The sequence below is a fragment of the Tupaia chinensis genome, unplaced genomic scaffold (assembly GCF_000334495.1).
Source record: "Tupaia chinensis unplaced genomic scaffold, TupChi_1.0 Scaffold000192_2, whole genome shotgun sequence".
NCBI classification, from domain to species: Eukaryota; Metazoa; Chordata; class Mammalia; order Scandentia; family Tupaiidae; genus Tupaia; species Tupaia belangeri.
In genome coordinates this window covers 721,123-735,916 of record NW_006159668.1, presented here as the reverse complement: position 1 = coordinate 735,916, position 14,794 = coordinate 721,123, and positions in this window count along the sequence as shown.

Below are 14,794 nucleotides of genomic sequence, written 5' to 3'. Positions count from 1 at the left end.
GAAACTTCCTAACTCTGCTCTGCCTACCAAGTATTCTGTGGTTTACCATCTCCTAGCAAAGATCAGTCTCTTTTTCTTCCTTCAAAATCCTCCTCAAGGTAATCCTCTGGTTGTGACTGCTCTTTTGCAATGTACTGACTACAATGCTGGCCTGGAAAATTTAATCATTCTTGTACAGATTATTAAATGAATACAAATTTTTTTTTTCTCCAGGAAAAAAGTAACTAAAGTGAGATTGTTGGGTGTTACAGGAAGTTCAAACTTCCAAAATATCATCAAACTGTTTATTAAGAGACTATCATGCTTGCTGTAGTAAGTGGTGAAAGTTCTAGCATGTTAGCATTTGATGTTGTCAATTATATTCATATGGCCATTCCCATAGGTCTGCACTGGTATTCTTACCACCTTTTGGATTCAAATGGATTTTTATTTTAGATAATTATGTTGAGCATCTTCCACAAGCATATTTATTACCTGTATCAATTATTTGGTTAAATAATTATTCAAATTTTTGTCCTTTAAAAAAATGGTGTGATTTGTTTTCTTATTATTGTGTTGAAGTGCAAATTTTTTGGTGGATTTTGCTTTGGTTATTACATATGACTTCGCATAACCCAAGTTCACTGGCCTTCACGCCTATGTTTCTTTATAATGCTTAGTAATTATACCTTAGGTACATGATTCATTTAGAGTTCAAATTTTAGAAGTACGAAGAACAGTAGATATGTCATGTGTATAGTTGATGTGTATATTTTTGTATTCTCATTTGTTCTAACATAATTTGCTCGAGAGATAAATCTTTCTCCACTGAGTTTATTTTGCAGCTTTGTCAAAATTCAGCTGATAATTTGTGTGAGTCTACCTCTTGTGTGAGTCTACCTCTACTGCTACTCTTTCTTACTGATTCACGGGTCTAGCTTTATTCTGGTTAACACTATAGTCTTTTTCTATTGTTCCAACATAGTCATCTTTTAAAAATCATGTCGTATGGGGACCAGCAGATGACATAATGATTATGTCACTGGACTCCTGGTTTGAGTCCTGGACCCAGCAGCTTAAAACTCACATTGAGTGCATGTGCATGCATGCCCAAAATCCTGAGAGGAAAATGGACAAGGGATTGTGGCATGGCCATCAACCCTGGGGGGTGATTCTCACTTACTGTCTCTCAGTCTCTCTCTGACTCTCTGGAGAGCACACGTGTCCTATAGCAAAACCTCTCTAAAAAAAGAAAAAATCATGTAGTATGAACACTTCCCTACTTTTTTTATTGTCAATATAGTTTTGACTATTATTTAATTGTTCCTATTTTGAGACTATTATCATGACATTATTTAGATGAATAGCTGTGGGTGACTTTCACTATTCCACTTGGGACCATATGGAATGGAATGCACTTTTTAAAACCATCTGTCATGTAGCACCTTAAACTTCTAACTTCAAGTAGAGGAGAATAAGAACATCTGACTTTGCAAAGATAAAGTTAACATGACAAGGTGTCAGCCAAAGTCTTCTGTATGGTGCTTCCAACATTTTGTCAAGTCCTCTGAGATTGCCCCAGTTAGTCATCTTATGGGCTTAATAAAGCAGAGAACACAATGCTTATTTTAGAAGTTGGTAAATGTCATTGCTTCCTTGCCAATGTGGGTTTTTTTTTTTTTTTTGTATTCATTTAATTCTTCAGAAGGTCCACCTAAGCTGAATGCTCCCTCTTAGGAGTGCTATTACTTAAGTTAAATTTATTTAAACATCACCAACAGTAAAACTTACCATAAGTTATACCTTATTGTTATCAAATACAAATGATTTCTTTGAAAAGGAATTTAAGAAGAACAATTAATTGTAAAAGAGATAGATACAGTCATTTTTTCATCCTTTATTCAAAACATCGTATAATCTTGGGTTTTAAAATAAAAAAAAGCCCTAGGAAGGACAGGTTATGGGAATGCAGGGAGTACTAGAGCTGAATTAAAAGGATCTTCAACAGGACCTGTTGCCTTAGGAAGAGAAATGCAATGATATCCAGCTGAAGCCTATAGGAAAGGAACTACTAGGGGGAAAGGTATCCTGATCACTTTATCCTCTTCCTCTCATTTTACCTATGCCTCACATTGGCTAAAACCACATAGAAACTAGAAGAAAAGAAGACTAATTGCTGCAGTCCAAAAAGTCAGCTTCTTTTTTTTTCTATTTTATTTATTTTTTAATTATATAAATTAATAACATGTCTTTATGGTGTACATTTCTTTTTCTAGCACAAATAACATGCCTGTCAGACGAGACAAAGACGTTATGATATACATTATCATCAGCAAATACCTTCTCATTTTGTTGTCAATTAAGCATACTTTTACTTGTTTTTTTCCTTCCCTTTTCCACTCCCTCCCTTTCATACTAAACTTTTTTTTCACCTTTAATTGATTCACAAAAGATCTTAAACTAAAAATATGAACAAACCTAGTATCTAGTGACAAGCACATCGTGATTTTCTCCTGAAACTTTTTCCTCTCTCCATTCCTCCTATTACTAAAGAGAGATATAAACTCACTTATTTGCAAAAAAGAAAAAAGAAAGAAAGAAAAAAATATTAGGATAATCTTGATTTAGTCTATTATTTGTGCAAAACCCCATAAGAATTCAATTTCCAATGCAAGGAAATATACTATTGTATTATTGAACTTATGCAAATAACCATTCTGTCAAAAAATAAGAATTCTCACAAATATTTTTCCAATTGAGAAAGGGTCAGGAAGGGAGAAAAATTTATGTTTTAATTTCAAAAGAAAGGTTTTTTTAAACAAATTGCTGAACCTATCAACAAATCAAAAAAAAAAAAAAAAAGAATCTTTAAATCTGGAAGTCAAAGTTTAGGAGAAAATTAGTAATTTTTTGGACAAAAGTCAGCTTCTTGAAACATACTACATTATTAAAAAATGTGAAAGGGTGCATCTGCAGTGCTTTTTGGAAAATTTTCAATAACAATCTTGTGGGCTTCATATTCATTTTCTTATCATTTCTACATTTACTCACTCTCTACATATTGAAGGTGAATTTGAGAAACTATTTAGTCAGTCAACTATCAACTGGAAAACAGAAAAATGTAACCATATTGGAGTTTTATGAAAATATCCATCAAAATCCATATGAAGCCATTGCTACTAGTATTTTTTCGGTAAAACATCAACATACAAGGGGCCTTGATCTTTGCTAGTGGATGATATATCACAGAATACTTGGTAGGCAGGACCGAATTGAGAAGGTTTATGTGTGAATTGTGTGCTGGGTATTTGCTTTTTAACAGTTTGAGTAGTTGACATGTAAATATTTTCTCAAAAGGTTTTTAAACCAGACTGTCTCTGTTGTTACAGAGTCACAAAGTATAACCAATATCTCGAGCATTATATTTAAAATTAAGTTTTTTGAGATTTTATAAGTTGTTTATTAACTATCAAGAACTATGAAGTATGAATAAAAAATTTTTGATATGTAAAGTACATGTTTGTGGGAAAATGTAAAAAAATAAAGGATTAAAATACAGTTCATGAAAAATGCATCTTATGGTAAAACCATGCTTGAATTTCAAAAATTTTTGCACCAAAATAGAGTTGTATTTTATTTCTTCACAAACTTTATGAAGTCTCCTCCTATAGGTGCTTATTAGATTTATTCTAAATCATTAACATTAGACACTACATTTTTATAACACAAGACATGGAACCAACCCAAATGTCCATGAACAGATGAATGGATTGAAAAAGTGTGCTACATATACACTATGGAATACTTCTAAGCCATAATAAACAGCAAGACTCTGACATCTGATAGAAACTGAATGAATATGGAAGATTTACTGCTGAGTGAAGCAAGCCAGGCAATGAAAGAAAGATTTTGTATGTCTTAATAGTACCGACTATTCATACTCTATGACTGAAACTGAAAGATTAGAGGACATAGACACATAGAAAATGGTTACGGATACTGGAGAAAGTGTGGGAAGAGGGTGGGAGAAGAGGGAAGAGTGTGAGGGAAAAAATCAAGGAGAAAAATAGAGAGGCAAGATATTTATGGAACACAAAAATGGATAATTATCTGTTTAATGGTAATATGTCTAGTATTTTCAACTGGACTATTGTGAAGGGTATCCATGTTGGGTAAATTCACTTTATAAACTGTAGTGATATATAGTGATTGAAAAATGTATAAAATACAATAAAATAAAATAACTTTTCAAAACAGAAAAATTTCAAGAAATATTACCTGTCTTTAAAAAAACTTATGATCTAATTAGACAAAAATAACAAATGTAAGTCAAAAATAACTTCAAGGACAGATACAGATCAGTTTTTCTGTAAGGTCTAGATTTTAAGAATTATAAGTATCAAGCCAGCTGGTGGCATAGTGGTTAAGGTGGGTGGCTGTATCCCACATAACAGACTAAGAGGTTCAAGTCAAGTTCTGAACCTAGCATTTTGAAAAACACATAAGATGCATTTATGTGCATGCCCAAAACCCCAAGAGGAGAATAGTGGAGAAGGAATTGCAGCTTGGCCATTCTCCCTAGAGGGGGCTTTCTTATTTTCCCTCTCTCTCTGTGTTTCTCACTTTCTCCAGCAAGTACATACTCTCCATATGAAAATCTAATTAAAGAAATAAATAATAAAAAATTAAAAGATAAAATTATAAACATTAACGCAAGATCAAAAATGAGATATAGTAGTAGGAAAAAAATACTGAAACATCGATGTCTCTAACTAAACTTAGTCATTTTAGAAAAGAGAGAACTTTCTTGTAATATTTTTTTCACAAAGTAACGATCAGATATGTCATATATAATTTGAAATCAAAGTGAGTTGAATCAAACACGTTGAGGAATTTTGAATAAATTCTTTTGGGTAAGTCTTCTAGGGTTATATGTCAGGAAAAAGAGACAAGTTTTTATTTTATTATTACTACTCATCTAGAAATATTTATGACATCCAATAAAAACTAATACTAATGGAAAAGTTAGCTGAAGAGAAACATGTCAATGTCAGAAAGGAAATACTATTTCCCTGATCATAGAAGCTCTACACAAGAACAAAAACAAATCATCACCAAACTAATGGAAACATTTTTTATATGTACACTTCATTTACAGAGGAATTGTTTCTGAGCTGGTATAAATTATTCAAAGAACTCCTTAAGGAAAAATCTCAATTAATTAATGAACATATATATAACTACCTCATTTCACTTTTCTCAATTATCAAATCCTTAGTCTTGGCAGGTATGCAGATCATTGTAAACATAAATTAATGAATCAATCATGTTGTGTCATGTAGTGATTCAACATAAATAAAAGTATTTTCCTTTTTCCAGACTGGTCTTGTTCATTATAGAGGTCTATTTTCATATTACCATATTTTCACTTGAAAAAAAAATCCAAAAAACTAAAATCTGGAAGTCTTAAAAATAAGATTTATTTTCATTTTTCAATTGTAATCCTCATAGAGAAATAACCTATAACATAAAGATAAAAATAGTTGTGAAATGACATTGCTTCTGAATTAGAGATGTTGCAGCCAAGGTGAAATGAACACAGAGATGTAAAAAAGGGAAAGGGGAGAATTTCTGGAGTGCTAATTGTTGTCTCTTAGTGATTTTGTTTAAATTTCTTCCACAAGACAGAAATACGCAGAGAGACAGAGAGAGAAAGATGAACGCCTGCAACACGGTCCTATGCCAAGCGATATCCCTTTCCTTCCAGCGGGCCAGGATCATGAGCATGCTGCACCTGTCATGCACAAGCTGATCAGGGAACTGAACCTACAATCCTCCAGCTCTACTTGAGCAGCACATTACCATGGAGCCATGGATCTGGTCCTCTCATAGTGTTTACTCACTTCCATTTAACTCCTTTCACTAAAATTTGTAAATTCAAAGAAAAATGAAAAATGTGGACCTAGGCTAATGGGAACTCAGTATTAAATATAAAAATAATTTCACAATGAGTTAAGATTCTTAAATTGTTAATCTTGTTACAATTAAATGTGAAAAGCAATTGCTGTGTGAAGTGCAACAGTGTATGTATTACTGTTCTTTCTTTATTGCAAATATGAAAACAAATTAGACAAAGATAGTTAAAATCATGAGTTATCATTAGTAAGTCATTTCAGAAAAAAATCATGAAAATTGCTAAATCCTTTCATATTTTTATTCAATAGTAGTAGTACTAAATAATAACAATGATTATTATTATTATTATTAGAGTGTACGTGAACAAGAGAGAAAAGGAGGGAGGCGTAGAAAGAGAAAGACAGAGATCTCCACTCAAGGACTTGGTCGTGTCATGATCCCTTTCCTCCAGTCGTCCAGCCCAAAAGCTTATTAGAAGGATAAATCAGTTGCCCATTGATTTGGTTATTTACTTTTAACTTATTCCCTAAAATGAAGTTTTTTTTCCTTTTTATTTAATTGTCACAAGGTACGTGTGCTTTCTACAGGGAGACGGAGAGAGAAAGAGAGGAGAGAGAAAGCACCTCAATTGCGGCATGCTTATTCTGCAATCCCTTCTCCATTTCTCCATCCCATTGGGATTTGGGGCATGCACATATATGCACCAGCAATTTTTTCAAGCTTCCCTATTCTAACCAAGTTGGGCCATGTAGGATCCAACATCCTTAACCCTTTTGCTATGGGACTTTGAGTTGCAAAGTTATTCAAGTAGCTTATTTATTAACTTAATCCAAAAAGGAGAACTAGATAATGATCTAGGTAATGGTTAAGTTCTCTGTGGTGAAATTTACCAGGAGGTTGGAATAACTGGTGGAAAAACCTGCCCTCCATATCAGGGCCAAGGATTGGGCAGAAGTGGTCTGCAGTCTGTTAGGGAGCTTTTAGAGAACTTGCTTTCATGGAGGAAATGCTACGTTCTAAGAATGTGACCATGTTGGTTGTTTAGAACTGTAAGTGTAGGAAAGTAGGCAGGTTTCAAGATTTGCTACACTTATAAGATAGTATAATGGTAATAAGAGAAGATAATTGTCCTTCCTCACAACACAAACACTCTTCTGGAGTGAGTTTTGCACTGTAAATATTGGCAGAGATTGAATCAGGTGAGTCAGCTAGAATCATGTATCTACTATAACTGGGACAGTATATGCAACAGTATAACCCAAACACTTGTATTGAATAGTATGTGTCAGACCCTCTTCTAAGTTCTTTAAGTACAAAGTTTATTTACTTGCTCCACAGCCTAATACTAATATCTGTTTGACAACTGAGGGATCTAAGACATGAAATTACTAAGAGAGTTGACCAAGCAATGGAACAAAGCTATAAATTTAAGCAGCTTCATTAAAGAATCAGTGTGTTAAATCACTATACTACATAAATTGTAATATAAATTTTTAAAAAGTCTCAAGGGATTGCAACATTTATGTTTAAATCATAAAGTTGGTGCAGTTTCTAACTTATCCTTAATCTCTATTTTATTAAAGGTTAATGTTGGGCTGGGTCTGTGACCTGGTGGTTAAGTCTGCTGGATCCACATGGCCAGCTATGCAGTTTCAGTCTTGGACCTGCTGCCTTAAGAAACACACCGGGCACATGTGCATATATAGCCAAAATCCTGAAAGGAGAGGGACATGGAGGAGTAGAGATTGGGGTGTAAACTTTCCCCATGGAGAAATGGTTTCTCCTTTCTCCCACTCTGTTTCTGTCTCTCTGTCTCTCTCTGGGGAGCATACACACCCTCTATTTTTTAAAAAAGGTTACTATCAAAGGGCTGGACAGTGACTCAACTGTAATGCAATTCTCTTACCAACTTGGAAAGGTTCTAAGCTCACATTTGGAGATCTCACTAAACACATCAAAGCATACCCATGATCCAAGGTAGGGGGGAGCAAAGGGTGGGTCACAGCATGAGGACCTTGTTGGGATGTCTGTCTCTCTCCCTCTTTCTGTCTCTCTCACTCATGGAAGAGATAAATTAATAAACGTAAAAGTTAATATCAAAATGTAAAGGTATCCAGTAATAAGGCTATCAACCAATCACAATGTAGATCCAAGGGTTATTGTGATGAAATGCATATTTTGCTTAAAGAGAAGTTAAAAACTTTAAAAAGCTGTGCTCTCATGGGCCATTTTTTTGTTATAAAGGTTAGGATTTCTATAATCCTCCTTGAAGCTCATAAGAAATGAACCACCAGTCTAGAGAGACAGTTTCTCTTGGCTTAGATGCTTGTGTGTTTGTGTATTTGACTCAATTACTCCATCTCCACATTTGGCCAGAAAGAGAGATCTAGCAGGTCTCAGGAGTGAAATGGCATAGCTGCGAAATAGAGGGATTTCCTCCCACATGTATATATAAAGACCACATAGAGTCCAGAGCTATAGTCCAATAAGATGTCCAATTTTGTTAGTTATAATCATTCTAAATATTCAACAACAGTTGCACCTCTTTCTCGATGAGTTGCACCTCTTTCTTGGTGAATATAATCTTCAAAATCAATGGATGATGCTGTTCTGAAAACCAATTAGACTCACAAATTTCAGCCAAGCTGATAAAAAGAAATATTTTGATCTATAAATTGTCAGGTATGGGGTATATGATTAATGCAGATATTTACAGAGACTTGCAATTATTGTGTATTCCCATTCCTCTGTGAAATGCAGGAAGCCTAGAAGACTCCAGAAAGATTTGCTTTCCTTGCATTACATTTCTCTCCCATGTTTTTAGATGTTTTCAACTATGTGAAGGAAGGATAATAAATGAAAATTAATGCAGAAATGCCTGAGAAAATAAGTCATGGGAGAAATCTCACAGAATACATTCAAGTATAATTGGGCTTCTACATCCCTTAATAATAACAGAAACGTGTGAGCTCCTGTTTTGTGGAAGAGCTTTATACATTATCTGAAATTCCACTCTTGAGCAAATTGACAAAGACTTCTGGATAAGTAGATGAATTCTATTGATAATGCCTTTCCTTCTGGTTGTTTCTCTTACACTTCGCATAATAATTATACACGTGTTTCTTATTTTGGGCAGTTTTTACAAAATACAAATCATACTTAAAAAAAAACATTTTTGAACCTAAGAAGTGCTTCTTAGGTGCATGTTTCATTTAGGCAAGTGATTATTTTATGTCAATATATTTGATCTATTTACTATTTTGAAGTTTTATTTTATTTTATTTCATTTTTGCCAGAGGGTGTGTGCCAGAGAGAGATAGAGAGACAAAGAGAATGAGGGAGATACACTCCCCTGTGAGACATGGTCATGTACCATCCTTTTTCCTCCATTTCTCCATCCTGTTAGGTTTTTGGACATGTACATGCATGCACCCAGAGTTTGTCAAGCTGCTTGGTGTGGGATGTGAACCATGCAGTGAGCTGTGTAGCATATGGCTGTCTTAATCATCTCACTATGGAGCTAGCCCAAGAAAAATTGTCTTAATTCAAGATTAAGCTTTTTTAAGTAAATGAATAAATATGAAAATAAAACCATCCCAAACTATAGTAACAACAACATAACAGTGATACCCACTGTGTTGTCTTCTGAAACTCCATCAATGATTGGTTTTACTCTCAGCAAAGAACTCTTCTTACACTGCATGGGTCTTACAATTTTAGGCTCCCCTCTAGTTTGGTGTGCTATATAATTAACCAAGTCAGAAGTGCTATGAGGAATTGTATTTTGCTTACCCCCATTGGCCTGCCATTCACTGTCACTGTGCTAACCCTGCAGTTTCCGGATCTATCACATACATCAGAAAATCCTAACCATTTAGAACTCCTAGGAGAGGACCAGCTGGTGGTGTGGTAGTTAAGAAAGCAGTTTCCTACATGTCTATGGTGTGTGTCTAAACATATGGAAAAGGAGAAAGAGTTGGAAGAAAAGAAATAGTGGAGTGGCCATTCCCAATGGGGTATGAGAGTAGGGCTTTCTCACTTCCCTCTCCTCTCTCTCTTCAGTAAGTACATACATCATTTGGAAAATTTTTAAATAAAAAAGAATTCTCAGGATAGAAGGCCTTCAAATTCCAAAACTAAATAACAAAACAAAACATCTACATGAAATGAAGAATTTACCAACAAATCTTTATGTGGTGAAATAACATACTCAATTTAGTACACTTACTGAACACTCAAAATGAGAGAAGTTAAAACCAAGACTGAAAGAAACAGAAAGTCACTATGAGAAAATTAAGCAACTTAAAATCTGCAGAAAACTAAGACCAATTTAGAAAAGAGGAAAATAATAATGGTTAATGGAGCTTACATTATTGTAAATAGACACCATTTTTTTATGGGTACAACTAGCACTATGAATAATATCAAGAGCATATGACACATAATATGGAGAACATCGTGCCATTTTAATTTCTTCTTTTACTTCTTTGAATATTAATAATAGATTACTAAACTATAATTTCTATCAGGTTTGCAAGCCTGTAACCTGAGTTCCTAGCAGAGTGTCTAGCACAAAACATCTTTTTGATGAATATTGTTTACTGCAAGAATAAATGAATGATTGATTAAAATATTTTATTTATAGATTTTAAGAGTCTATACTACTTACAATATGGATATTATAAGAAGGATAAACTATTAATCTCCCCTTTGTCAGTGTTATCAAAAATCTTGTTCCTTCTGAGCTTTAGTAGAAGATTTAGATTTTTTTTTTCAGTTCCTCTATGTAGTTACTTTTTTTCAAAATCTATACAAGGTCACAAAATATTGTTATCTGCCCTCTGATTTGTTCACAAAGTTTGCTTTTCAGTTTTTATGTCTATGTTTGTTAGTCTTCAAAAATGAAATGTAAACCCTGCAATAGTAAGTGAAATATTGTTTAATGAACAGTGAAGTGTAGAAGTAGTGGCATGAGATGCAGAAAATGATCATGCTGGCCAATTAGTATCACTTGCTTAGAGATTCTCCTTCACCTCCCCCACTCTACCTTCTGGAACCCTCAAAACAATCATCCTAGGAGTTTGTCATACCAAGCCTTACTGACAAATACTAGATAATATGTAAACAAATATTTAAACCTATTAGAAATTACCAACCTAGTAAGATCTTAGAAAAGAAAACCATTCCTGTTTAGGTTTAAAGTGAAATTTCATAATGGATTTCCAGTAATGCTTACAGTAATAGTATGATGACAAATATCAGTATGAAATGTAGGAATCCTGGAAAAATATCATTGGATCTTTTGCTTTACTAGGAGAGAAACTGTTTTGTTTAATTTTGTTTTCTCTTAATAGTCTCTTCATTCACCATCCTTTGCTCATCTCCTATTTTCAGATGTAACACTTTAGTTAAAGTAAATGAAATTTCATATTAAATAAGAAGTGTACAAATTATTTTTGACTCCGAATAAACATTTTTATATTTTATAATACTATATCAATGATTAATAACTCACATATATTCTATGTAAATATTGTGTATGATATTAATAATTAATATATGCACATATATTACAATTGTTATAATCTATGTACTTAGCAGTTGTGCTTATTTTCAGTATTTCATAAGGAAAATATTTTTTTAATCTTGTTTTCCTTTGCTGTCAATGAACATCTGGAGGTCTTTTGAAGTCTCAAGAATATTATTAAACATTATAAGGTATAAGCAGTTACAATGTCACCTAACTGGAGTATTAGCATTCATGGAGTGCTGGTGGTCAAAATACATGTAAATGAGATACAGATATGAAAGTTGATAAGTACCTGACAATACATCCCTTTCTACTATGTTTTAAAATGGATCTAGTTTTTGGGATTTTGTTTTGTTTTGTTTAGAGGTTTTTGCTATCGGGCATGTATGCTCGCCAGACACACAGAGAGACAGAAAGCAAGAAATCACTCCCCAGGGGGGATGGTCATGCCACAATCCCTTCTCTTCCATTCTCCTCTTGGGATCTTGGGCATGCACACATACGCGCCTGGCGTGAGTTTTAAGCCACTGGGTCCGGACATGAACCACGGTCAACTACGTGGGAGTCCAGCGACATAGCCATTATGCTTACTTCTGGTCCCAAAATGGATCTAGTTTAGGGCAAGTGATTTCTGAAGTTTTAATCCACATCTGGTTTAACCCAATGGGATATACAGTAAAGAATAAAAAAAGTCATTTTAAAAATAACATAATCCTGTCTATCATTACATTTTTGGGACAGTTTACAGTGACTGCTTTTCTTTTTTTTTAAGAGAGATTTTTTTTTTCTATAGGGTACATGCACTTGCTGGAGAGACAGAGACAGATAGAGCGAGATGGAAAGCAAGAAGTCACCCTTCAGGGTGGTTGGCCATACCACAGTCTCTTTTCCTCAATTATCCTCTAGGGATTTTGGGCACACACGCACATGCACTGATGTGAGTTTCAAGCCACTGGGTCCAGGCCTCAAACTTAGGGCAGCCATGTGTGAGCCCAGTGATGTAACCATTTCGCCATCTGCTGGTCCCTCAGTATGTACTTTAACAATACCAATTCCTCCCATGTATAAAAGAATGCTGAGCTACATTTCAAAGCCCAAAACCTCCTAACAAATTCAACATGCTCTTCTGTGTAAGCACTCCATTAAAATATCTGATGATTTGGCTGACCCTCTTGCTATAATAGTTCTGTTTTTCTCCCAGAATATCTGCATTAAAATCTTAATCTTGTAATAACAAACAAGAATTTAAGAATTCAGACATTTTAAACATAGTAATCTATTTTTATACTCTCCCATGAAATCCAAATTTATTGAAAAGATCCCTCTGTTAGTTTACTAGAGCTCCCACAGTGAGGTATCACAGACCGGATGGATTAATCAGCCATTTATTGTCTCACAGTTCCAGAGTCAGGAGGTAAAAACCAGTGGCAGTAGGTTTAGTTCCTTATAAGGTATGTGAGAAAAGGATCTAGTTCAGGCTATTCTTCTGGGCTTATAGAGGGTCTACTCCCTAATTTCCTAGGAGGACAAGAGAAAGGAAAAGAAAGAAGGAAGAAAACGATCTGAAAAAAATAAAGATCCACCGTAAGAAAAGAAATAAGTGGGACCAGCAGCTAGCATCATGGCTATGTCGCTGGACTCCCATGTAGTTGACCGCAGTTCGCGTCCCGGACCCAGTGGCTTAAAACTCATGCCAGGTGCGTGTGCATGCGTGCCCAAGATCCTGAGAGGAGAATGGAGGAGAAGGAACTGGGGCATGGCCATGCCCCCTGGGAGGTGATTTCTTGCTTTCTGTCTCTCTGTCTCTCTTTGTCTGGCGAGCGCATGCCCCCTAAAGAAAAAACTTCCCCAAAAAAAAAAAAAAAAAAGAAAAGAAGTAAGTAAAAAGTAAATAGATGAAAGTAACACTTCATTTTGGTGCTAAAAATCTATTTACCACTAGAATGATGGAGGTAAATATATTTCTGATAGTTGGATTTGGCAACTGTGTGCCAAAAATATAGAATGTTTGGCGTTGACCTTGTTAGTGTGTGAGATGGTATGTCAGTGTTAATGAGAGCTCACATTTTCAATGAAGCAAAACAATGTTTTTCTCTATTCAGTAGTGTCCAAGGATCTATTACCACATAACTTAAATAATGTCATTGTTTTATTTATATCTGAAAGTCTCAAACTTTCAGAAGCCCCTACATTTCCTTGGTAGCTAGTCAAAGGAAAACACACACACATAGACATTTACGTATATTTAGGTTGTCTTATCCAGCTCAGGCTTTTAACAAAACAGCATAGTCTAAATTGCTTAAACAATTCAAATTTACGTTTTCACGGTTTTGAAAGCTGGAAATCTACAAATAGGCGTGCCAGCATGGTTGCATTCTGGTGAAGGTTGTTTTCTTGGCTTACAGATGACCACCTTCTTGCTGTGTACTCACAGGATAGAAAAAGAAAGAGAGAGAGAGAAAGAGAAAGAGAGACATATCCTCTCTGGTGGCTCTTATAAATGCACTAATCCTATCATAAAAGCCTCACCTTAATAACCTCATCTAAAACTAAGTATCTCCCAAACACCATCAATTTGGGTATTGGAGCTTCAAGACATGAATTTTTTGATGGGACACAACTTGGTAGTCCACACTGGGGCATTTTCCCTCATATTACTGGTGGAAGCTTCTCTTTACATTGACACAGCCTATCCTTAGCACTCCATCTTACCAACCTTTAAGGAAAACTGTATTTACTGTATGAACTATAACTTTTATAAAATAAAATACATCAGCTACAAGTATACAATTTAATTCATTTTAATAAATATATAATGTCATAGAAACACCATCTACTGGCTTTGTATGAAGACTCCACTGGGGGTATATTTCTCTCTTTCTCCGAATAAATAAATACACTTAGAAACAAAACAAAACAAAATGCACCATCTACTGAATTAGTTCCTACTCATCCTACTCCTCTGGTAGAAGACTGACTGATACACCAATAAACCTAGTAATTAATTACTGCGTGCCAAGCAATGTGAATTCTACATTAGGGTGACGAATTTTGTGTTGGGTTTTGGTTGGCATAGAAATTTTATGTGGAAGAGCTGAATTCTTCATAGACTTGTTTTAAGCATTTTTAAAGTGACTACAGAGTAGCCAGAACTTTGGAGATAATTTACTCCCACTATTGTTTCAATAACCTTCTCTGGCCCTCAATATTCTGTGGGTTAAGAGGTCTTTCTATCCTGGCTAGTGGAAAGATAAATTCTTCCCATTTTTTGTGTGAGCTTTAAGGATTTACAGGCCTACTGCTTCTGAGTATTGCTCTGCCTGGCCTTGCCTAATTTCCTTCCACAGATGCCCAGATCAGTACTCAGCT